The sequence below is a fragment of the Suncus etruscus genome, chromosome X (genome assembly GCF_024139225.1).
Source record: "Suncus etruscus isolate mSunEtr1 chromosome X, mSunEtr1.pri.cur, whole genome shotgun sequence".
Lineage (NCBI taxonomy): Eukaryota > Metazoa > Chordata > Mammalia > Eulipotyphla > Soricidae > Suncus > Suncus etruscus.
Genome location: NC_064868.1, coordinates 70,432,552 through 70,451,171, shown reverse-complemented (window position 1 = coordinate 70,451,171; position 18,620 = coordinate 70,432,552).

Sequence of the window (18,620 nt, the reverse complement as noted above, 5' to 3'; positions counted from 1 at the left end):
GGGCTGTGTGTCAGAGCACCATCAGGTCTTCAAACAAGTTTTAGGAGTCCAGCACATAAGTTTTGGATTTAGTTAGTCTGGAGTGGGCCCTGAGGTTTTGTATTCCTAAATCAGTGCCCAGCTCATGCTGATGATACTGGCTCAGGAACTATATACCCTGAGAACCATAGCATAAGCAGTCAGATTCTTGAGTCAGATTCTTAAGGCTGCAAACTTTTTGCCATGCAAACTGCTGGCGTATGCAGTTTAAAACCATGCTATCCCTTGATGGTTGGGTATATACATGAACTATCCACCTATATCCCAATATACTCTCTCATGTTTAGTGTACAAGATTTGGAAGAGTTAGAGATTTTATGATGTGTGTATATGTGTGTATACATTTCTTTACTGCTGTCTGACAGGTCCAGTCCGTTTCCACAAATCTATTGCTGACTTTCTCCAAAGTCTCTCTCTCCTCTCTCTCTCTGTCTCTCTCTCTCTCTGTCTCTCTCTCTCTCCTCTCTCTCCTCTCTCTCTCTCTCTCTCTCTCTCTCTCTGACACACTGGCCTTGCTCAGGACTTACTCCTGGCTCTGCCTCAGGCATATCTCCCGTGAGATTGAGGGCCTATATGGGGTGTAGAGATAAAAGCTATTTTAGCCTTGTGCAAGGCAAGATCCCTACTCATTATTATTGCTTTGGACTCTCTTTAGTCTTTCTTGAAATCAAAGGTTTTCCTAGGTGAGGAAAATGGGAGATTTTTCTGCCTCTCTATGACCTCCAACCAACCCACCATTACAATAATGAGAGAATCGTGGTTTTGTAACAAGGTGTTGGAGTGGTAGAGGTTTGTGTGCATGTCTGTGTGTATGTGCATCTGTGTGGATATGGCTGGGTGGGTAGGGTGTTACTTGCAGGCTCTGCCACTTAGCAGTTATGTGCTCTTCTAATATTTTGTAATTATTTGAGGATCAACTCCATTTGAGCTGAAGATAGGGTTATGACTTTTGCCTCATAAATAGTTGAAAGTATTAAATGAGAAACCCTGGGGAGCAGTTGAGAGAATTTTACACATAACAGGAATTCCTAAAATATTAGTTTTTCTTCAACCCTCTACTCTACTGGGCTTTTGGATGTGTTCTATGGAGAACATTCTAAGACAAAATCCTTTTGTTCTAAAGGGTCTCAGATCTAGCATGGTCTCTGTAGATTATTTTAAGCAAAACCAGGTTTTATGTAGAAATTCTGAGGAAGAGAAGGAAGAGGGAGAGATAAAAAGAGTGATGCCTTCAAGTGACAGTGCAAATTTCTCCATAAGTGAAGAGAGCCCTAGTACACATACCAGTGTTAAAGTATGTAAGTACACATCTCATGAGAGAAGCAGATGACATGTGTGTAGGCATCATGTACATGGACTATCGACACATATGTGCACCTGGTATCTGCAGATTTTAAAGAATAATTTTTCTGTTATCAAGATTAATCACCATTTTGGGGCTGGAGAGATAGCATGGAGGTAAGGCGTTTGCCTTTCATGCAGAAGTTGGTGGTTCGAATCCTGCCATCCCAATATGGTCCCCTGAGCCTGCCAGGAGCTATTTCTGAGTATAGAACCAGGAGTAACCCCTGAGCGCTGCCAGGTGTGACCCAAAATACCAAAAAAAAAAGATTAATCACCATTTTTATATTCTGTCCTAATTTTTAAACTCAATATATGCTTCTCCAAGTCAGATCATTATCAGACAGCAGTAGTAATAACTGACATTTATGGAGAATATTTTTATGCCACATACTATGATTGGTTTCTAAAAACATTTCCAATTCAATCACTACAATGATCCAATAAAGTGAGATTCTTATGATCCATGTAACATATGAAGAGATTAAGATTTAGAGAAATTAAATAACTTTTTCCTAAAAGTAGTTATTAAAACTCTTCTATTCCATTAAAACTCTGCCACTAATGCTACACAAAAATATAAGTGCATGTATACACATGCTCAGTAACAACTTGTTTGAACATGAGCAATAACTCCTAGTCCCAGTGCCCTCAGCCCCTCTGTGGTCCCCAGGTCCTCAGCACCACCGACTCCCTAGTCCCAGAACATACCTGCCCCTCAATAAATAAATTAATAAACAATGTGACAAAAATAAATACACTGTTTTCCAAAGAATGCATACAGATTACCAACAAATATTTGAAAGGAGTATTTGATATCACTAATTTTCAGGGAAATAAAATTAAAATCACAATGCGAATGAGAATAGACAAAAAGATAAGACATGCCAGAGAGACAGTAAGGATATAACACATTTGCCTTGCTGATGGCCAACCCTGTTTAATCCCTGGCACCACCCTGAGCCAAGGCAAAGTTCACTCTAGAGCTCAGAGCCAGGAATAGTCCCTGCAACCCACCACGAATGGCCCAAACTCTGCCCCAAAGACAGATTTAGAGTTAGCAGTAGAGATAACAAGGCATCAGAGGTGGCTCTGAGGACCATGGGAGTAGCCCTGGTAATGTTTAGCACCCTGTATTGTTTAGGTCCAAGAAAAGCCACATTTTTACACCCTAATTTTGAACTCTCTTCCCTAGTGGCCTACAATCACTCGAGTATGCTTGTGAGGCCCCCACAATAATAAAAAGGAAAGAAGACTAGAGATAAAGTGTTTTGGAAAGTATGTGAGAAAGAAATATCTAGTGCTTTACTGATGGGAATACGAAATGGTCAAACCACTCTGCAAAACAGCATGGCATTCTTAAAAATATAAGAATAGAAAAAAGGGGGCCAGAGCGGTGGCGCTAGAGGTAAGGTGTCTGCCTTGCAAGCGCTAGCCTAGGACGGACCGCGGTTCGATCCCCCGGCCTCCCATATGGTCCTCCAAGCCAGGAGCGACTTCTGAGCGCATAGCCAGGAGTAAACCCCTGAGCGTCACTGGGTGTGCCGCCCCCAAAAAAAGGAATAGAAAAAAGAAAACTATGATATAGCATTTTCACTTATGTTTTTATATACAAAGAAATTAAAGTCAGGACCTTGTAGAGGTATTTGCATGCCCATTTAATGCAGAATTTCTCACAATAATTAAAGAAAGGAAAATATTTGTGATATTACTTATATGTGAAATCTAAAAAAGACAAAATTAGTGCCAAAGAGATGTTTCCACAGGCTGAATGTATGCTTCACAATTAGTAGTTTCAAGTTTAATTTCCAGAACCACCTGGCCTCTGAGCATAGAGCTGAAAGTAACCCGTGAGCATCAGCAGATGTGGCCCCCAAACCCAAACAATATAACATATATGTGCATATATATTATATAGAACAAACTCAGAAACCAAGAGTAATGTGGTGAATACAAGGTAGGGTGATGGGGAAATGGGGAAATACCGTTCAAAGACTACAAACCCCTAGTTATAAGATGGACAAGTTTAGATATTTAATGTACAGTACAGTATGGTGATTTTAAACATACTATGCTGTTTAAAATATACTCTGTTGTATGTATGTTTAAAACATACTATATTGTACTATGAGCAGGTAGGGTACTCATCTTGCATGTGACTGACGTGGTTTTGATCACTCTGGCTCTGCACTCAGAAATCGCCCCTGACAGGTTGGGAGACCATATTGGATGCCAGGAATTGAACCGGGTCCCTCCCAGGTCGGCTGAATGCAAGGCAAACACCCTACTGCTGTAGTAAATCTCAGGCCCCTCCAGGAGCGATTTCTGAATGCAGAGCCAGGAGTAATCCCTGAGTGCTGCCAGATGTGACCCAAATACCCAAAAAGAAAATTGGGGAACCAGAGCAATAGTACAGTGGGTAGGGCATTTGCCTTGCACTCTGGCAACTTGAGTTCAATGCTTGGCCTCCCATATGGTTCATGAGCCCACCACGAGTGATCTTGAGTGCAAATCTAGGAGTAATCCCCTGAGCACTGCTAGGTGTGGCCCAAATAAAAAAGAAATAGTAAGTTTGTGATACTATTAATATAGCAGCTAATCATATGGTGGTAATCATTTTGTAATTTATAAATATATCAAATCTGGGGCTGGAGCGGTGGTGCGGGGCAGTAAGGTGTCTGCCTTGCCAGCGCTAGCTTAGTTCGGACCTCAGTTCGATCCCCTGGCGTCCCACATGGTCCCCCAAGCCAGAGGGATTTCTGAGTGCATAGCCAGGAGTAACCCTGAGCACACGGGTGTGGTCCAATAAATAAATGTATCAAATCAACACAATGTAAAACTTAAACTTACACAATATTGTTTGGGGGTTGGGTCACACCTGGCAGTCCTCAGGGGTTACTCCTGACTCTGTGCTCAGAAATCGCTTCTGGCAGGCTCAGAGGTCCATATAGGATGCTGGGAATCGAACCCATGCCCAATTAATATTTTAATAAAGTATTAAAATGTATGCTATAATTACATTATTTTTACAGAGAACATTGCTAAATAATCAGCAAATGTAAACTATTAGCAAAACTAGGGACAAAGGATGTAACCAGTACATTGCCTTGAAAGAATGGAATTTGGTCCATAAACTTTTATAGGACTCCATATGGAGCAATTCCTTAACTTATCTGTGGTGTAAGAAATATTGTGAACTACTGGGATAGATATACAAATCTCAAATATGAGCACAGAAAACACATAGTAAGGAACACCTTTGTGCAAGTAATCCAAACCTTGGTCAAATTCATAGATTTCTACACTAATCTTTCTCATGGAGAGGAAATACAAACAATACTTTCTCCTAGAATCTCTATATATTCTGACCCATCTGAAATGGCAAGAATTTTAGTTTCATGTCTGACTATTGCAAGCAAATAATATATTCATAAATCATAGAATGCAATAGCATATAAATAAAATTAGGATTTGGATGCAGATACAACATTGGCAATCTGAGACCCAGGAGTAGGATAGGAAAGAGAGGGTGCTGAAAGGGTCTATGACCTTTTAGAGCCCCACCTCTGGGGAGTTCCCTAAAATGCTATTGGACACGCAGGTATATGATGTAGTGTGGCAGAACACATTCTTCAATGTGTATGGCTCTTGGTTTGATCCAAAGAACCACAAAGGGGGCTGGAGAGAGAATAGCATGGAGGTAAAGTGTTTGCCTAGCATGCAGAAGGTTGTTGGTTCAAATCCTGGCATCCCAAATGGTCCCCTGAGCCTGCCAGGAGCAATTTCTCACCACAGAGCCAGGAGTAACTCCTGAGTGCTGCTGCTGGGTGTGACCCAAAAACCAAAAACAAAACAAACAAAAAGGACCACAAAGAAAAAAAATGCTCCTTCATGCAAATCTCTGGAACTTGGATGTAATTGGAATTGAGTGCTACCATTTAACATGTTAGGTGAAGTAAGTCCAAAAAAGGATAAACAAGGGATGATATCACTTATCATGATGTATAGAACAACAGAACAAGGGAATAAAATGTATCAAAGGGAGGAATACCTATATTAACCTGGCCCTAGGTTATTCAACCAATAAGATAGTAAAAGAAAAATAATTGAGTGAGAAGTAAAAAGAAGGGAAAATGGGCAGGGCCTTCAAGACATTATGGTGCAGAGGTGAAATATATGTGTATATCTAAACCATAAAGCCAGCGACACTGTGATTAATAAATTAAATCACTTAAAATGTGCTTGGTAGGGCCGGAATGATAGTATAGTGTCTTGTAAGTGGTCAACATGGTTCTACCCCAGCACCATATATGGTCCCCCAAACGCCAGAAGTGCTGCCTAACGACAGTCAGGGGTAAGCGCTGGGCACCAAGAGATGTGTTAAAAAAATAAAAGTGCCTGCTGAGGATGTAGGCAAAAGAGTGGGAAGGAATTTGGGGATATTGGTGTCAGCAAGTTAGCACTGGTGATGGGATTGATATTGGAACACTGCATGCCTGAAAATAAATTATGCATTACATTGTAAAATAACTGTGCTTATTAAACATTAAAAAAATTATATAAATAATGGGGCCAGAGAGATAGCATGGAGGTAAAGTGTTTGCCTTTCATGCAGAAGGATGATGATTCGAATCCCGGCATCCCATATGGTCCCTGTGCCTGCCAGGGGGAGATTTCTGAGCATAGAGCTAGGAGTAACCCCTGAGCGCTGCCAGGTGTGACCCAAAAAAACAACAACAAAAAATTATATAAATAAAATGTTGCTCTCTAAAGTGGAGAATCAAGAATCCTCTTGTGGGTTGAGTTTCCAAAAATCTCAAAGATCTGACAAATCCATGCTCAGAAAATAGTCGCTCTTTATTTTGAAACTTTTTTTTTTCGGGGTTTTTTTTTTTTGAGCCACCCAGTGATGCTCAGGAGTTACTCCAGGCTATGAGTTCAGAAATCGCCCCTAGCTTGGGGGACGCCAGGGATCAAGCCGCGTTCTGTCCTAGGTTAGTGCGTGCAAGGCAGATGCCCTACCACTTGTGCCACGCTCAGGCCCTATTTTGAAATTTTAATCCCAATTCTTTTTTTATTATTTTTTTTCTTTTGGTTTTTGGGTCACACCCCGCAGCGCTCAGGAATTACTCCTGGCTTTACACTCAGAAATCACTCCTGGCAGGCTGGGGGGACCATATGAGATGCCAGGATTTGAACCACCATCTTTCTGCATGCAAGGCAAATGCCTTACCTCCATGCTATCTCTCTGGCCCTTTAATCCCAATTCTTTTTTTTTTTTATTTTTTTTTTTTTTTATTTTTTTTTTGGGTTTTTGGGTCACACCTGGCAGCGCTCAGGGGTTACTCCTGGCTTCATGCTCAGAAATCGCTCCTGGCAAGCTCGGGGGACCATATAGGATGCCGGGATTCGAACCGATGACCTTCTGCATGAAAGGCAAACGCCTTACCTCCATGCTATCTCTCCCCCTAATCCCAATTCTTACCCTAACTTTGCTCCTCCTAAGATGAGTTTTCTGAGAGCTATGTTTAATTTCTGGAAGATAAACTGTTTCATTCTGAGGCTAACTATTATAGTTCACATGAGTTAGCACATGATGAGTAATCAATAAATATTTGTTGAACCAATGAAGAAATGTACAAATGAAAAGGCCACTATTTTTTGGGGGGTGGGGGGCTATGCCCGGCAGTGCTCAGGGATTACTTCTGGCTCTGTGCTCAGAAATAACTGCTGGCAGGCTTGGGGGACCATATGGGATTTCGGGGATCGAACCCAGGTCTGTCCCAGGTCAGAGCGTGCAAGGCAAATGCCCTACCACTGTGCTATTGCTCCAGCCCCTGTAAGCACATTTTTTTGGTTTGGTGCCACACTTGGCAGTGTTCAGAACTTATGCTTGGCTCTGTGCTCAGGGATCACTCTTGGCTATGCTCAGGAGACCATATGAAGTGCCAGAGATGGAACCAGGGTCAGCCACCTGCCAGACAAATGCCTTGGTTGCTACTAAACTATTTCTAGGATCTTCTAAGCACTTCTTTGTTTTAATTTCTTTTTTCTTTTGATATTTTATTTTTATAACTAAATTGTTTAATTGAATCACCATGAGATACACAGTCACAAAGTTTTTCATGATTGAGTTTCAGTCATATGACTTCACCAGTGCACACACAGTGCCTTCCCCAGTGCACATTTCCTCTCTCATTCTTTCTTTTCTTTTTTCTTTCTTTCTTTCTTTCTTTCTTTCTTTCTTTCTTTTTCTTTCTTTCTTTCTTTCTTTCTTTCTTTCTTTTTCTTTCTTTCTTTTTCTTTCTTTCTTTTCTTTCTTTTTCTTTCTTTCTTTCTTTCTTTCTTTCTTTCTTTCTTTCTTTCTTTCTTTCTTTCTTTCTTTTCTTTCTCTCTTTCTCTCTTTCTCTCTCTCTTTCTTTCTTTCTTTCTTTCTTTCATTCTTTCTTTCTTTTTCTTTCTCTTTCTTTCCTTCTTCCTTCCTTCCTTCCTTCCTTTCTCTTTCTTTTTTCTTTCTTTTTCTTCTTTCTCTTTCTTTTTCTTTCTTTCTTTATCTTTCTCTTTATCTTTCTCTCTCTTTCTTTCTTTTTCTCTTTCTTTCTTTCTTTCTTTATCTCTCTCTCTCTTTGCTTTAGGCACTGTGGTTTGCAATATTGTTACTGAAGGGGTATCATACATATAACTTAATCCTTTCAGCACCAGTCTTATAAGAACTTCTTTTAGGTCTAGTTTATATGTATAAAATGTAGTCAATTAGGGGCTGGCGAGGTGGCGCTAGAGGTAAGGTGTCTGCCTTGCAAATGCTAGCCAAGGAAGGACCGCGGTTCCATCCCCAGGCATCCCAATGGTCCCCCAAGCCAGGAGCAATTTCTGAGCACTTAGCCAGGAGTAACTCCTGAGCATCAAACGGGTGTGGCCCAAAATAAATAGATAAAATAAAATGTAGTCAATTTAAGTGTCCACATTCAATGGCTTTTACTAAGTTTACTATGTTACAAACCATTACCAAAATCTAAATCTTTTCTCTAAAATCGCCATTTGCAGTCACTTTCTCTAGCTTCATCCACAAGCATTTTTAAGGCATTCATATTTTCCTGACAAAATGTAAAAGTAGAGAGTTAAAATGAATTTAGAAATAAAAAGAACCAAAAATAGTTGAATGCATCATGCATGACACCATTTATTTTATTTTTGTGGGTTTTAGATAACATTCCGCAGTTCTCGGGGCTACCCTGACTCTGCACTGAAAGATCATTTCTGGTGGTGCTCAGGAAACCATATGGTTTGCCCAAGATCGAACTTGTACTATCTCTCTGGGCCTATGTTTCTTTCTTTTTCTTTTCTGCCCTGGATTTTTGGGCCACACTTGGCCAGGCTTACTCCTGGTTCAGCTGAGGAGGAGATATTCGGTGTCAGGGATGGAACTCAAAGCTTACTTCTGACTCTGTGCTCAGAAGTGACTCCAGGAAGGGCTGGGGTCCATATAGGGTACTAAGGAGGCTCCAAACCATGCGGCCATTTTCCATACAATGACCTTGCTTGGCTGTACTATTTCTCTAATCCCGTTTGTACAATTTTTTTCAGTCGACAACTGAAATTTCAGAGACAGGAAGAGAGAGTTAATCACAAGTCCTAAAGATTATGTCAACATTCAGCTGAAAATAGATATATTGAGTGTTTCCTGCGTAACAAACACAGAGAGAAAAGTGACTTCTGCAGCCACACAGAGGTTCCTCTCAGGGGGCTCTTCAAGAGATTTGTTTGCACCCTCCTGGCCCCCCTCCGAAGCTGACTTCCTGGGCACGGGAGGCAGGGATCTGGCTGTGACGCGTTTGAGATAACCTGGGCGGAGGCAGGGGTGAGGAGTGTTCTCCCTGCGCCCATAGTCATTTCCTGCCTATTACCGGGTTTGGCTTTCGGCCTGCAGATCCCATCGTTCAGCAGAAGCCTGTGAAAGCTGAAGGGGCCTGGGAAGGCAGGCAAGGCCCCCCTCGCCATTTAGAGGCTCCGAACTCTGCAACGCTAGGCCACTCCCTCCAGTCCCAGCTCCACCGCCTCTGGTCCAGCAGACCTCTGCAGCCTGCAGTTGCAAGTCCCAGTTCCTCCCGGCCCCTTTCTCTGAAAAGAAGTACAAAAGACCCCAAGGGAGAGACCTGGGGTGTGTTTAAAGGCCTGGAAAGCTAAAGAAAAGGAAACAATTATTACTGAATTTTTCTCCTCTCCTCCTCCTCCCCCCCACCCCCCCGCCCTAGGACTTTACCTCTGCTTCCCGGAGGGTTCCAAGGAGCTAAAGGGGGTTGAAGGTTGGAGCTATGCAGCGCCAGATCCATTTTCTGGATCACAGGTCCCAGGGCATCATCCTTGGATGCTATGAGCTGTGTTCTTTTTTCCTGGCCAGACATTATTTCCTTCTCCAGCACCGAGCTTTCCCCCCACTTCAAAAAGGCTTATCCCGCCCTCCCCGAGACTCAGTTTCCTGGCTATAAAGTGAGGAGGGCTTTGACATGTAAAGGCATCACCTATGAGAAGCAAGAACTGTGCAAAAGAGAAAAGCGGTCTTATTTGCTTTACAATGTCATTTTCTCCCCGCCCCCCTTTTCCCTCTTGGAGAAGCAAAATAGTTTTATAGAAAGAAAATTTAGGGGCCCGGAGAGATAGCATGGAGGTAAGGCGTTTGCCTTGCATGCAGAAGGACGGTGGTTTTGAATCCCGGCATCCCATATGGTCCCCCGAGCTGCCAGGAGCGATTTCTGAGCATAGAGCCAGGAGGAACCTGAGCGCTGCCGGGTGTGACCCAAACAAAAAACAAAGAAAGAAAGAAAGAAAGAAAGAAGAAAGAAAGAAAGATAAGAAAGAGAAAGAAAGAAAGAAAGATAGAAAGAGAAAGAAAGAAAGAAAGAAAGAAAGAAAGAAAGAAAGAAAGAAAGAAAGAAAGGAAGGAAGGAAGGAAGGAAGGAAGGAAGGAAGGAAGGAAGGAAGGAAGGAAGGAAGGAAGGAAGGAAGGAAGGAAGGAAGAAGAAATTTAGATAAATGTGAGGAGGAAGGCAAGAGAGAAAGAAATCAGAAGAAAAACATGAATGGAGGTTAGTGGTGGAGGAATAAAGGACCTAGAAAGAGTCCTTGGGAGATGCTGGTGGAGAAATAATTACTAAATAAATTTCATGGACTCTCAGTAGTCTTTCAGTGTGACCATGAAAGATCAATTGAGGCAAAGTGAAAGGTCAAGAAAAATTTATTAGCATTAGGTCAGCAGGACAAGAAAGTATTTTATAAGAAAAGAGCAGAGCAAAAAGAGGGCTCCAGAGCGAACAATAAAATGTCCTTAAGGGAGGGGTCTGAGGCTCACTCTTACTGCAAACCCAAACAAAGGAAGCAAAAAGAAGCTTTAGGCTTTGGAGTTGAGAAACTAGAAAGAAAATAAATAGTTTGGGGCCAATTTCATCAGTACCCAACTCTTTTTTTTAGAAACCTAACATTCTTTTCTCATGGGGTTAGTGGACTGTGAGTTCTTTTCATCTGTCTATGAAGATCAATATTGTGGTCTTCAGGGGAGAAAGGGCAAACAGAAGAGAGTATCTAGAAACATTTTCCAAATATAACCTAAGCCCTCCAAAATGGGGTCTTGCACCATGTTAACCTGGTGACCTTAAATGCATGAACATGCTTGCTATGCATTCCCAAGACTGAATTGCAGCCCTGTGGGAACAGCTTGTGAAATGACCCTTGCAACATTCCCTGCGTGCTATCACTTAAAAGGGGAATTTCATTCCAAGCAACTCTCTGTTTTGTAATCGCTCTTGAAGGCTCATCTTGGAGAAATCTTTGTTTTTGCTGATAGTCTAGGAATTCTCCCTGATGCTATAGGACCTTAATTTGTAAGTGAATGTACCTTTATTTTTCATAGCTTTTTCCCTGGGTAAAGGGGTAAAGAGGTGAGATACTGAGTATGTGTCATACTTATCAGTGAGGTTCTTTTTATTGACCTCCTTTGTAGCTGGATAAATCAGTAATGAATAAAGAGGAATAACTGAATGACAAGGAAAAAATGAATGGGCGAATAACAGGATCTATGCATCAGCTAGTGACCTGTGTGCCAGAATCACTTTCAGGCCTCAAACAAGTTTAGGGGATCCAGCACAAGAGTTTTGAATTCAGTTAGTTTGGAGTGAGTCCTGAAGTTTTGCATTCTTAAATAAGTGCCAGTTCATGCTGATGCTGCTGGCCCTATAACTATATCCTGAGAACCAGACATAAGGAAACAGTGAAGACCTCCTTTAAGTCAGATTCTTGTGGCTGCTGCAAACTTTCTACCATATGCCTGGAAAATTGCCGGCATATTCAGTTTAAAACTTGTGCCCTCACTTGATTGTTGGGTGTATACAAGAGCTATCTCCTTATCCTCCAGCATATCCTCCTTGGAGAATTAGTAGTGATGGTAGTGTGTGCGCGCACATCCGTGCTGCCATCCAGACCAGTCGTTTCCCAACTCTGCTGTTGACTTTCTTCAAGATCTCTTTTTGTCTTTCTTGAACTCAAGGATTTTCCCAGGTGAAGGAAACGATAGGTTGCTGCCTGTCTCCCTGAACCCTTCAACAGTCCAGTGCTTCTCAATTCTTTTCTGTCATGCCCCCCTAGGAAGAAACCATTTTTTGCGCCCCCCCCCCGTGACTGTAAATAGTATCTTTATTTTAAAAAACTTTAACCTGCAAAACAAAAATATATAAAATAATTTGAGCTGATTTTTTTTTTTTGGTTTTTGGGCCACACCCGGTAACGCTCAGGGGTTACTCCTGGCTATGTGCTCAGAAGTTGCTCCTGGCTTGGGGGACCATATGGGACACTGGGGGGATCGAACCGCGGTCCGTCCAAGGCTAACGCAGGAAAGGCAGGCACCTTACCTTTAGCGCCACCGCCCGGCCCCTTGAGCTGATTTTTTAATCAAAGGTGATGTCTGGATGAATGGCTACAATGAGCACGCTTTGTCATTCATAGCTTTTCCAAGCGGGGTTTTGAAGCAGGACACAGCAACTCTCAGCTCCAGAGACATGCAAGAACATAAACATGGGGCTTAGCTCGTTTGACAGTGTTTGTCGACGTCAAAGGCGCCCCCCCTTTACGTAATCTCACACAGGGAGGGGGCCGTGCCCCACTATTTGAGAACCACTGAACCAGTCCAACATTCAGGAGAATGAGATTCATGGGCTTGAATCTGTTAGGGTCTGGAGTCAAAGGATGAGAACACACAACTGAAATAAAGCAAAGCAAGATTTTTCCGTGAGCTACAAGCCCCAACTGACTAGCCAGGTCCATCTCTCAAAGAAGATGGTCACAAGCTAGTTTATATAGGGAGAGGATAAAAAGGGTCTAGCTTCTCATGATCTTGAAGATGACTGGCTGTTGTCTAGGGTACCTTCCTACCGTTCCCTCATGTCCTTTCCAGATAGGCTACCTGGTATTGCCAGGAATCTAGAAACTTAAGCTTCAGAAAGAGAAGCCCAAGATGTCTACAACAAATGGCCCTTTACAAAATGGTGTCCCTCCTCGTTCAGAACCTATGGCCCAACAGAACATGCATGATTGGTGTGTGGGGGTGCATGGGTGGCAATGGGTATTTACAAACACATTCTGCCACTTAGCAGGTATTAGCCCTTCTCATATTTGGGACGTATGTGAAGGTCAGCTTCATTGAGCTCATGTTAGGGTTATGACTTGACTTACAAAAATGTTGAAAGCATTATTAAAGAGAAACCTGGGAAAACCATCTAACACTTAACAGGTATTCAAAACACTCTACTATCCTCATTTGGATATTTCCCTTTTTCCTTTTTTTTTTTTTTTTTTTTTTTTTTTGGTGCTCAACACTTACTCCAGGCTCTGTGCTCAGGGATCAATGGAAGTGTTTAGAGGGATATGTGGTGCTGGGGATCAAATCAGGGTCAACCACATGCCAGACAAGCACCTTACCTATTATACTATCTCTCTAGCCCACCATTTGGATGTTTCCTAAAAGGAGTATTCTAAGGTGAAACATGACCTAATCTCAGACCCAGCATAGTCTCAATGTACTTTACAACCATCACATTACCTAAGACCTTCCACAGATGAACTTACATTTACTTCTAGTCTGCCTCTTCCTCCGCCCATATTCCCTCTCAACACCAATTGGTAACCTGTTTTGTAATCCAAGGCCATTTGTTTTGTTTTGTTTTGGGCCACACCTGGTGATACTCAGGATTACTCCTGGCTAGTGCTCAAAATCGCCCTGGCTTGGGGGGCCATATGGGACGTTGGGGGATTGAACCGTGGACCATCCTAGGTTAGCACACGCAAGGCAGATGCCCTACCGGTTGTGCCACCCCTCTGGCCCCCCAAGGCCAATATTTTGTCTATTACCTTATTTTGCTTCTCTGCTAGAGATAAATGAGAATGTCCAATATTTTCTTCTCTTTATGATTCCTCTTGAATCTAGTTGTAGAGAAATGCAAGATTTCAGTTTTCTTATAGCTGCATAGTGTTCCAATGTGTATATATGCCTCAGCTTCTTGTTGTTTTTGATATTTTGGGCCACACACAGCAGAGCTCAGGACTTCCTCATGGATCTGTATAGTAATCACTGTTGCTGGTGCTCAGGGGACCATATGGGATGTTGAGGATGGAACCTGGATTGGCTGCATGCAAGGCACTGTACCTACTCTACTATTGTCTACAACTTTTTTTTTTGTTTTTGGGTCACACCTGGCAATGCTCAGGGACTACTCCTGGCTCTACGCTCAGGAATTGCCCCTGGCAGGCTCAGGGGACCATATAGGACGCCGGGATTCGAACCACGGTCCTTCTGCATACAAGTCAAATGCCTACCACCATGCTATCTCTCGGCCCCACCACCACAGCTTCTTTATCCATTTATCTGTCATTGGAAAATCGGATTGTTTCCACATTCTAGTTAATAAGCATTTCTATAAACATAGGTGTGCCCATTTATTTTAAAATTGATATTTTTGTGTTTTAGAGACTGATGTGGAAAAGTGGGATCAATGGGTCACGTGGGAGTTTTATTTGTACTTTAAGGGATCTTATACTGTTTTCTGTAAAATCTGAACCACATCAGCCATAATGGAAGGTACTTTTACACCACATCCCTGTCAAAGCTGGTTGCTTCTAGTCATTTCTATATATACATTCTTTTGTAGGGGGCAGTGGCCTAACGCCAGGTGGTGCTCAGGGCCTGCTCCAGCTCTGTGCTCAGGGATCATCCTGAATTTTCAGGGGACTATATGGAGTATAGAATCAAACCCTGGTCAGTCGAATGTAAGCCAAATGTCCTACTTGCTGTATTCTTCTGGCTCATGGCCAGCTGTTCTTTTGTTAGAAGTGTGTGTTCACCTCCTTGTCCCGTTTTTGAAGTTGGTTGTGGTTGCTTTGTGAGTGCTCTATGTAAATTGGATATTAGCCCTTTATATGATGTGTAATTATATTCATCCTTATAGGAAGATGTCTATTTTTTAATTTTTTTGGGGCCACATCCGGTGGCACTAAGGGGTTACTCCTGGATATGCACTCAGAAATCGCTCCTGGCTTGGAGCACCATGATGGATGCTGGGGGAATTTAACTGCAGTCTGTCCTGGGGTCAAGCCTTGTGCAACGCAAATCCCTACCACTGCACCATTGCTCCGGCCCCAGTATGTTTATTTTTTTAATTTTTAATTACTTTAAAACACCATGGTTACAAGACTGTTCATAATAGTTGTTTATTTCACAATTACAAAGTTGTTCATGATTGAGTTTCAGTCATACAATGGACAACATCCTTCATAGGGGCACATTTCCAGCCCATTCTCCATTCTTCCTGGCCTCTGGGGCAGCCTTTTTTCTTCTTCTTCTCTCTCTCCCTCCCTCCCTCTCCTCTCTCTCTCTCTTCACTCTCCCCTTTCCTTCCTCTCTCCTTTTAGACCTGTGTTTTGCAGTAGTATTGTTGCTGAAGGACTATCGTGCCTATCACTTTTTTTCATTTCAGCATCCAATTCTTGGTCCAGAGTGATCTATCCAACTTACTCCTAGCCACAGTGGTCTATTCTCTGTTCTAATTGCACTCCCCAGCTATTTGTAGTTATTTCTACATGGACTAGTATTCCTGGGTCCTTGTCTCTATTGTCTCTGACATTAGGTACTATACTATCTTTTTTTATATTCCTAAAATGAAGGTTCAAACTATTCTATGTCTATCTCCCTCCTGATTCAATTTGCACAGCAATTCTTCTCCATATATCTACTTTGAATTTTGCATCCAGCAAAGATCTATGATGTCAGCTCTTTCTTACTCATTTCTGGGACCTTGGTGACATCTAGTGTCTGTATATTGCTTATACTTAGAGAATCTTAGGAAAATGAATTGAACAGCCTGGTAAACACCTTTCCTGTACTCTCTGAGAAAGGCCTTCCTGCCAGGGCTAAAGAGGCAAAGATAACAATGAGACCCTGTCTGAAATGTCAAGTGGGATTTCTTGGTAGTAGTAACAGAAATTAGACTTCATCAATTAATCTAAAAACATTTCCCACTATTAGTGCAATGATTTTCCAGAAATGGTGCTTAATTAAAAGTGCCCCTTCCCTCAAGAAGACACAGATGGCCTTTGTGCAATTAAATATAAGGGATAAGGAAGTGGTGGTGTGTATAACAGCATATATAGTTATAAAGGAAGCTGAAGTCTTAACAGTTTGAGGTAACATGGAATAGAATCATGTGAATGGTATCATGTAAAGCAAATTGAGTAGAGGAAGGAAAATGTTGATTGAACTCTCATCTCTCGTATATACAGACAAAACAAAGAATAGAGGGTTAGAGCACAGTGGCTCGGGTATTTGCCTTGTACCCTACCAATCCAATTTCGATCCCTAGAATCCCATATGGTCCCTGAGCCTGCTAAGAGTGATTCTTGAAGGGCCGGAAAGATAGCATGGAGGTAGGGCATTTGCCTTGCATGCAGGATGGTGGTTCCAACCCCAGCATCCCATATGGTCCCCCCGTCGCGTGCCAGGAGCAATTTCTGAGCGTAGAGCCAGGTGTGACCTCCCTCCCCCAAAAAAGAAGACTGATTCATGAGTGCATAGTCAGAAGTACTCTGAGCACCTTATGGGATATGGCCCCAAGATAAAACAAAAATAAAAAATGAGGAATAGATAACAGTGACAGACCCTGTGCCTTGGATTACAAGGTCCAGACAAAATACAGAGCAATGGAGAAAAAAGGCTGGAGGTCAGTAGGGAGATGAAGAGGTAAACTAGAAAGTAACTTAAGAACAGTAGTGGAAAGCTTTGGAAACTTTGGTGGGTGAAAGGGTGCTATTAGGAAACAGAGATACTTATGATCCCTAGTCAGCCATAAAAGTGTTACTGTCCCTTTAAGGTGAGACAGAATGTCAGTCCCCAGAAGCCCTCCCCTTATAAACTGCTGCAAGATGAAAGTTAGCCCTGGGGATATAAAGAGCCCCAGGCTGAAGACTGGGGGGGTGGGGTGGAGCTAGGAGACTGTGACCCTTGCTGAATGGCTCCTGCAGGATCTGATCTGCCAGACTTATGCTTTACTGCTGGAGAAACATTTTACAGGGACTCTCAACTCCTGCTGCTTTTTTGCTGAACCTCTCCTACTGCACCAGGCCTAACCAATAATGAATGCAGTAATTTGTACATCAATGCCACCAATGTTACTCCTGTAACCATGTTGCCTAAAGTATAATAATTTAAAAAACGAATTAATGTGCCTTGGATAAAATAAAGTCAAACAATATGAATTTGGTATTTGCTTTCCATTTCAAATTCCTTTCTCTGAGCTCCAGCCATAAAGAAACCAAAAGTAATTATTCCAGAGCTGGGTCAGGTGCATAGAAAACTATAGAAGTTCAAGCGTTGCTGGGTACTCAGTGAGGGGGTTCCAGGCCTAAAATGAAAAAGTAGTTGTTTTGGGCCCGGAGAGATAGCACAGCGGCGTTTGCCTTGCATGCAGCCAATCCAGGACCAAAGGTGGTTGGTTCGAATCCCGGCGTCTCCCATATGGTCCCCTGTGCCTGCCAGGAGCTATTTCTGAGCAGACAGCCAGGAGTAACCCTTGAGCAACGCCGGGTGTGGCCCAAAAACCAAAAAAAAAAAAAGAAAAGTAGTTGTTTTTGTTGCTGTTGTTTTTAATTATAGATCAACTCATGAATTTGCCACATTATCACTGTGCAGGGGGCATGGCTAAAAATCTTGTATATATTATTCTACTTTTAATATGTGTTGCCCAGCATCAAGGGGGTGTAACTGGCTAATAGCTACTGTACACTGGATGTTACAGGTCAGTCTTCATGTAAGGTAAACAGTATTATAAATGTGATTTATACTTAAACAAATACTTGTTCAAGTTATATGTGTAAAGTGACATAAAGAGGCAATCAGAGGAAACAGGAAGTAGCTGCTAATTTTGTAATTAAGGGACTACATTCCAAAGTGTTTAGGGGCTACACTTGGCTCTAAGCTTGGCGCTTGCTCCAGCAGTCCTCAGGGGATCATGTGGTGCTAGGTATAGAATCCAGGGGCCTTTGCATGGAATGCATGTATTTTAGCCTTTTGTATTTAGGCTATTTTCCTTGCCCCATAAAACTGCTATTTAATGCTGTTCTTTTAGGGTTTAGAGTAGACCTTAAGTCACTGAAAACTGTTATATAGTGGTAAACATAGTTAAAACAATAAATTCTAGAATACTGTGGCCCCGTTGGTAAATTTCAGGAATGCCTAAAGCGTAGACTCAATAATAAATGGCCATTTTTGGAGGTCACAGTGCAGTGCTCAGGGATCCTCTGACAGTGTTCAGAGAGAGACCATATGGTACCAGATTGAACTTCAGTTGGCTGTGTGCCAGAAAAGCACCCTGCCTGCAATACACATCTCCATCCCTCAGTAATGAATGTTTAGCAAGCCCTGCAGGTGATTCTGGCACACACTGAGATTTGAGACTATCTGGTCTAAAATAAACTTTAAATGTCCTGAATAGAAGGCTCTTGCCTTGTACACAGTGGACCTCTGCTTAATCCCTAGTACTTAATACCTGAACATGGCCAGGAGTGACCCTTGAGCAACACTGGGTGTAGACCCAGACCCAGGAAAAAAAATATTCCTGGAAAATCTGAAAGCAAAAAGCATTTAAAGACACTTACCAATGAAGGAGACTAAACTATCCAGTAACATAGACTAACCATTTTAAAAGATG